Source organism: Oxyura jamaicensis, chromosome 3 (assembly GCF_011077185.1).
Source record: "Oxyura jamaicensis isolate SHBP4307 breed ruddy duck chromosome 3, BPBGC_Ojam_1.0, whole genome shotgun sequence".
In the NCBI taxonomy this organism is placed as follows: domain Eukaryota; kingdom Metazoa; phylum Chordata; class Aves; order Anseriformes; family Anatidae; genus Oxyura; species Oxyura jamaicensis.
The window spans coordinates 62,732,026-62,739,862 of NC_048895.1; the positions used below are offsets into that span (position 1 = coordinate 62,732,026).

At 38.1% G+C, this 7,837-nt stretch overlaps 1 long non-coding RNA gene across 1 annotated transcript; it reads right to left on the minus strand.

Moving 5' to 3' along the window:
- Positions 1–1,887: 1,887 nt before the first annotated feature.
- Positions 1,888–3,693, minus strand: LOC118164816. Its single transcript, XR_004749682.1, has 2 exons — positions 3,570–3,693; positions 1,888–2,815 (listed from the first exon to the last, which is right to left on the minus strand). It is a non-coding gene; the product is annotated as an uncharacterized LOC118164816 (long non-coding RNA).
- Positions 3,694–7,837: the final 4,144 nt, after the last annotated feature.

Genomic DNA, 7,837 nt, shown 5'->3' on the forward strand with positions numbered 1-7,837 from the left:
TGCTGATAATCTCTGCTAATGAAGTATTGGCATAATAAAATAATCACTTTTTTTTTTTTTTTTTTTTTTTTCTTAAACAGGAGCTATCTAATGAATTGATCACACAGTAACACACACATACACAAATTAAAAGTAAGTGAAAATAAACTGATAATGAATAATGCTCCCAATCTAAGCCAAACACTTAAATTCTAAAAAAATACCTGATTCATATCTATGGTGGGATATGTACCATACGTAGCTCTCCTTTTCCTGATGAAACAGTCATTTTTCCATGAGGCTGGCTAGGTAAACAGCTGGCTGGGAAAATGGTTGCAAAAATGAGTGTAAATCAAACATTTCCAGAGTTCTAGTTGCTAATATTAGAAGAAAATGAAGTTTCAGCAAGGTAAAAATAATGATTTGGGATCAAACGTACATACAAGGCCTACTTGCAGGACCAATGTTAAACATATATATATATATATATATATATATATATAACAACAAACAAACAAACAAACAAGAAAACAGGAAAATTTGAATTAACCTATATTTTTAGGCTTCCTACTAACTTCAGGGTGAGTTTAAATGCAATATAATATATATCTATTTTGTCCAGAGAGAGTTACTCAAAGGCAGAGCTAAATCTGCTTATAAATTCAAGGAAATCTTTTGGCTGTTTGTTTGTATATCACTAGGGAAAAAGCAAACTGCAGAAAAAGTATCAGAATTGGCTTTATTTCAATCTTTTATTAATTATGCATCCGTTTATAAGACAAATTAACTGAATCCTCACTTATATTTTTAGTATGGCATTTTAATTAGATGAAAATGAGAATAAGTGGGAATAACTAATTAAAAAAAATCAGCATAATGGCAAAGATCCATTAAAAGAAAGGCACAAACATCCAAAGCAGTAAATCTTTAGCTAGATGTTAGCACCCAGACTATCTGATGTGAAGTATGCAAAATGACAGAATCAATTAGAAACTTGGACCAAAGCCTTTTTTTATCTTTTTGCCAGTTGGAAGGAGTAAACAATTAATTCAGAAATTTAAATCAGGAGATATTTTCACCTCTTGAAACTCAGAGACTGCAGAGAAAAATTACAGAGAACTGTTATTCATCTTCTTCCAGCTGCAGCCATTTTCCTTAGGAAAAAAAAAAAAAAAATGGAGGGGGAGGGGAGAAGCTTTCTTGCAAGAAAGGAAAGTAGAGCTAGCAAAAATCTTTCACAAAGAAATAAATTAGGTTTTACTGTGTAAGCAGGAAAAATAAATTTTGGTACAAGACAACTCAAAAGAAATGTAGTAAAATAACAGACATGATGTATAAATCATCCTTACTTTTATTGCCTAATTCTACTTGTCTCATGTGAAAGAATAACGCTCTTGTTGTTTCTAATTGATATTCTGTGTTGGTATAGAACACAGTAATTTGGCTCTGCTGTTTCATTTGCAACGACAGAGGAAATAAGGGTGTTTTTCAAGAAAAATAGATTTTAGACTTGTTCAGTGAAGTGTGAATAACTGGCTAGAAACAGATCTGAAATCTGTTTAAATTAAGATGTGTATTTAAAATATACTTCCTACATCAAATCAGTAATTTCTGAAATATTATAATGGTATTATAATACCTAGAAAAGATGTGTAAGAAGCAAACATATACATGGACAGATATTAAAAGTGAGAAATTATAGGGTATAGAAAGATGTTTGCATAACAGTGCTACTATTATCTTGAGATGAGACCAAATGATAGTATATGGAGTGATGTCACATCACCTAGTTGAATGACGAGAGAACACAGAATTTTAAAACCAAATGCTTTTCTGGAAAATATAATTATTTATGTTCTCCATTTTTTTCATGCTTTTTTTCACTTAGTTCGCTTTTATTTCTTTTTGGATCACTTCACAAACTACAATACCTGGATGCTCCCAAGAACTCTGCTTCTGAGATTTTTCACATGCCACAATTTCATATACAGTGATATCAATTCCATAATGCAAGTGTCCAGTGCTTAAAGATTCCTGTGAAATATATGTAATACATATGTAATACTCATGTCTATCTACGTACCTGCCCACACATACCACCCTGTGAGAACTAGTGCCATGATACTTCCTGTAGCTGGCTGGTACCTGCTTATATTACACAGGAAACATAAATGTAAGTGCCACAGAAGTCCCCATGCTTGGGACAATAATGAAAATGAATGAAAACACTGCTGAACACATGTGAGCAACTGTTGTAGGACAGGGCTTTCTAATGCATGGGCCCATATTTGGCCCAAGGCCCCAGAATTGGGCCTTGGATTTTCTAAGGGACACAAGAGAAACCAATATTGTGTTTTAAATGGATTTGAAAAGAATTAATTTTAGTCCCCAGAAAGTGCTGTCAAACTAGAACCTCTGTGGACTTGCTCACTTCACGGGAAAAAATGCTCAGCTTCCAAAATATCCTTGGCCTCCCCTTAGAGCCATTTCCTGAAACTAATGTGACACATGACCTTACCCAACCGGAGTCATGTTTAATTTTCATATTTAATTGCCATCATCTTTGTTAAAAGAAGAGGTGTAGCTCTCCCTCAGCCTCCCATGCAGCTCTCTGTCCTCCTGCCACTGTGACTCGCAGTCAGTCCCAGCTGAGCTGGTCCTCTCCCTGCCTGCACCGTGGCCTTAGTGAGGAGCCACATGGACCTTGCTCACACTGGGTGCCAGGCCGAGGGAAACCATCCGGCAGGATCGGATGGGGAGCCATGAGCCGAATCCCTCATGCCATCCAGGTGATGAAGGGAGCTGCTGATCTCCTCAGCAATAGAGGCTGCAGCTCCTGGGGAACTGCAATACCAGGTAGAGATGGCAAGGAGTGTCATTGACACAGTCATCAGGCCCAACGTGACCTCAGCTGCCTAACTACCCTGCACCCTGGTGTATAAGAAAGTCTCACACTGTACCTAGATATAAATGACAGACCAGGGACACTATTTTTGCCTCAGTATTGACCTCACTATAGGCTAACATGGAGGGACATACTAACATAGCATACAGTCAAACGCAAACAATCATGAAACCTTGAAATCTTAATCTTTCTAGAAGGAGGCAGAAGACAGTTGCGGAGCAGTGAATGTGAACAGCCAAGCTTCACAGAGGGCAGGTTCCTGAAGTCTGCGGCTCCCTCCTCAATTTATTTGGCATTTTATTCTAAATAATTTAATTGCAAAAGCTTGGCCTTGGAGCCAGAAACCTTGCATTCCTCTCCTGATTCTGGACCTTTGAACAAATAAATCAATAATATTCTATTTTATTTTGTCAAAGACAAGTGAGTACATCAGAATGAAAATAGGCCCTGATCATGGGCTTTTACTGTCCTTACACTAAAATCCCACTACAAAATTATTTGGCTTAAGCTCATTTGCCAAAAAAACTAACAAACAAAAAATACCCCCTTGCAACAAGGTGTTTGATATCCTTGTTCTACAACAGTGAATATTAACAATGTGAACATGACACAGTTTCTAGCCTAATACTGTATTTTTTTCTTACAGTCCACAGGCTGACAGCTGGAAATAATGAATTTAACTCACGTTTTCCATTGTAGTTAGTACTGGTGCCAGATATTTTGAGTGAATAAGGATAGTGCAATCGCAAGCTCCTGTACATTTGCACATGTCCACTAGATGATGCTATGTAACTTTTCCATCTCCATTACTATCACAAGTAACTGAGAAAAAAAAAAATCAGAAGACTGAAATAGAACTTGGTTTTAATACACGGGTAAACATGCACATAAGCAAAATCTTAGCATTTGAGTAAAAAATATCCTCATTCCGTTCCCAGTTAGCATTTGTTAACAGATGGATGCAATGAGAGGGTGCATCTGATTTTAGGGCTTCTTGTGCCAGATCAGAAATATTGTAGCAATGTGAGGCATAATGATTTTTAACAAATATTTGACAGCTAAAGTTCTTTCAAAAATGTTAAAAAAATTAAGTTTTCTCAGCAGTTTTGTTTGTTTGTTTGTTTGTTTGTTTTGTTTGTTTGTTGGCGGGATCAGTTCCTGTAGTCAGGAAAAAAAAAAAAAAAAAAATCCTTAAGCTAGCATAAATATCACATGCTATGCTTCAACTAAGTCAGCTTGCTTTGGTCCAGATGAAACCTGTACTGCCAGGTATATATGGTGGTGCACAGGATCGGTATTAATAAATATTCTACTATTGCCAGAAAGGGACTAATGGCCAAATCCACACTGCAACTTTTCTGTACTCTTGTCTTAAAGTGCATCCCAAAGGCTCTATGCAACAGCTGGTCTACAGCATGATTTGTACTTCCAGTTGAGCGCAGTAGTAAATATATGTAAATATACTTTTATTTATGAATTAAAACAGGAGAATTTTGGCCACAGGAAAAGAGGACAGAGAAACATTGCAGGGTAGAAAGTATGCGTGGTGTCTTTCACACATTCCACATTGTTGCATCACCATTCAAGCACTAACCAACAACTGAATCTGAGTCTCAGGATAATTATAGATAGAGATACAGACAAGTTCCTCTCCACCTGAGTGTTTCAGCATTTTCAGAAATGCTGAAAGGAACAATCCCTAGTTTTGCTGTCTGGGAACTGGACTAGCAGCTGTCCTTGCCTCAGGGAGGTATTGATCTATGCAGTTTCCAGAAATCCCTGCTCAGGGGACATTGCCTGCGCACTAATGTGTTCATCAGGCAGTCATAAAAATTACTCTGCCGTCATAGATGGGCTCATTTCACATCACTGGTGAAGGTCTCCATTATCTGGATGTCCTGAATCAGACTAATTGAAAGGTTAATTGATGAGGGCACATGGACTTGAGTTATGATTTAGACTTGCTGGAAAAATAGTTTGATTATTCTCCAGTGCTTTGGTAGTGATTACAAGGCATAGCTTTAAAAGGTTCTTCACCAAGATTTGCAAAATGCTTCCAAAAGGCCTGGTGTCTGACCACATCTTATTTATTTATTTGTTTGTTTGTTTGTTTGTGAGAGTGCTACAGAAAAGCAGTCTCATATGTCTTCTAGACTTTTACAAGCCACTACTCAAACAAACTCTTTCCACTACATGGTTGTATAACAAATTCATAGTTTTCAGGAATGCGACTGAGCAAAACTTTATAAAGAACTTATTGAGTATTAGAGGTCTTGAGTGACCTTATTAGAGGCGACCTGCTCCATAATGTGTAAATATTGTTAGCCAATCTGCTCATTTGCTTAAGGTTGAAAAATACTAATACAGTTCCTTTGCTTGCATAATTTACCAAGTGAGTGCTCTCAAATGACTCCAAAAAATATGTCAAGGATAGCAGCATCCTTACACCTTGCTTGTCATGTGCTGTTTCCAGGGTCACCTGCTCCATCTTCCTTCTCCTGCTCCTTGCAGACCACTCCTCAAAGGCGAGAGGACTGAGTCCACTCCTGCCCAGATCCCTCTGCCTCTGTTCAGTGCTGCCCCTTTGCGACAAAGATGACAGATACAATCTCCATAATACTTCTGTTTTCCCTTGTTGTTTCTACCCCAGCCAAGAACAGAGGGAGACTGAAGAAGAATTCAGCTTCTAAATCCCCCCGCAAGAACTGAAGAAAACACACCTTGCGTTTTGTCTCCTGTCCTCTGGCAGGCTCTGGCTCATCACCATGGCTCTGACCTTGCTGTGTAAGGTTTGTCCACCAAGGTGTTGGAGAGCTGGGTGACAATGCTTAGCTCTTGATTGGCAGAGCAAGGATGGATGGAGCACAAAACATAGGATTCCTCCTCTTCTAAATAACAATGGCATCTGAGAGACGTCTTCGTTCTTCTCTTGCTCTACCAGAGAAAACCATCATGCACTAATACTAATAAATAAAATGTTAATAAAAATATTCATTAACATCATTGATATTTTAAAGTTTAATCACAAGAAGTGTTTCCACTGTCTAAGACATAGCAATATCTATGTGCATTTTTCTGTTGCTTTACACGTAGGAAAATTGTTGTGCCCGTACAAGAAATATTTTGCATACGATGAAAGTCTTATGGCATTTCATTTATTCAAGACCTAGTAATCACAGTGTTCTTTCCCAGTTTTATGTCAGGTCTGTTATGAGGAAATCAAAATATTCCATATTTTTAACCAGACTAGCACCCTGCTCTGTCATGCAAGCATCAGCCAATGGTGACTAGCTGCTGCTGTGCATTCATTACAAGAACCCACAGAAATTCTTTTATTGTCCTCATACAAAGAGTGTGCTTGTTCTTCCAGGACATCCAGAGAGAAAGGAGGAATTGTATGAGCTGCTGATTTCTTTGGAAGTGGATTTTATATTGATTTAAGATGGTAGTTGCTTGATCATACACCAGACAGAACTTCACATAGGCATTGCTGCTGTCAAATTTTTCACAGATGTGAAAATTTATCTTCTGTTCTCATCATTTTTCCAGCTCTGCTGGTTCTTTCTGGCTATCTGCCCTTCCCACATCATGAATCTATAAGTGCTGGCTCTGCTCTTTTCTCTTTTTGGTTGGGCCAGAAGAAGGTTTCTCTGTGCTCAGCTCTTCCATGTTCGCTTGGACACCTGCTCAGCTTTTTCTTTTCCTTGCCTTTTGTGTGTATGTCTGTGTTTGTGTGAAATTCTTGGCTCTTAACAACTTTTGAGGAAGTTCTGATTTGCTTACCTGAGGTCATCATGGCTGCTAACTACTGCTGATGTGTTTAGTCACAAAAGATGTAATGCCTTTAATTCAGGTGTGCGGGTTGTTTGTATGTATAGAAGTGAAAAATAAACAAATAAAGGAAAGTGAACAAATGAGTTGTAAGCCTTAATCCTGAACTAAAATCAAGAGAGAGATTAAATAAATATTTTTAGTGTCTAAAAACCAATATTGAGTAGAGCTCAGCAGAGCATAATGGAGCAATCCTGTTTGAGACAATAACCTCAAAAGAAAAGATGCACATTTTGAGATTAGACACAGCAGAGCAGCTGGGAAGGATGCTGCTGTTGTTGTAAAGAGAAAAGGAATCTGTAGCAATAAGAGTACTTGAATTTTAGCATTATCAGTCCTAAAGAACAGGGTTTTGTAATGCTCTCCTTGAGCATGAGAGCAATACTGGTCTCTGTCAATTGAACCCGATCATAAATAAGATGATAAGAGTGTAGCAGAGGAACAGAAGCTGTTACCTCGTGCAGATTGGAGAAGTTCTGGTGTACAATGCCCTCACTGTCAGCAAGACTTTTCTACCTGTGGTGTATTAAACTCACACTCTCATCAAGACTATTTTAATATGCAAATGAACTTTTGCACTTAATCCCTCTATGCACCTTCAGCTTTCCATGATAGGAAATAAAGCTTCCCTGCACGTATGGCCATCATTTTCTGTTTCTTCAGTATTACTTCAACAGCAGTACACACCTGCCTTAGAGTTTTCTTTGTGTGCATTAAGGTGCTTTATGGAGAGATCAACACCCTCCTTTGCACATGTGGGGAAACTATTAGATTCTGCCAGCATGCCAAGAATGATGCCAGCAGGAACTTTCCTTACTCTGTGAAGTCATAAAATGAGACTGCTTCATAGCTCCTCAATTTCTCTTCTTTGCCGGAGTGCAACATTGTTTTTGGCATATCTCTGTTGCCTTAGACAGAGAGTACCCAATGTGCAAACGAATATAACTGCTTTATTATAGTTATGAAATTCTCACATATGCCCTAGAAAATGCAGACGAAAGGCTATAAAAATAAATGTAATCACAGCAGATTCATGCTTCAGTGCTCAGACTCCCAATGGCTCACAAAACACCCCACTATGAAAGAGACTGTCACTGTAGCGGTAGCTGAAGAAGCCAATTA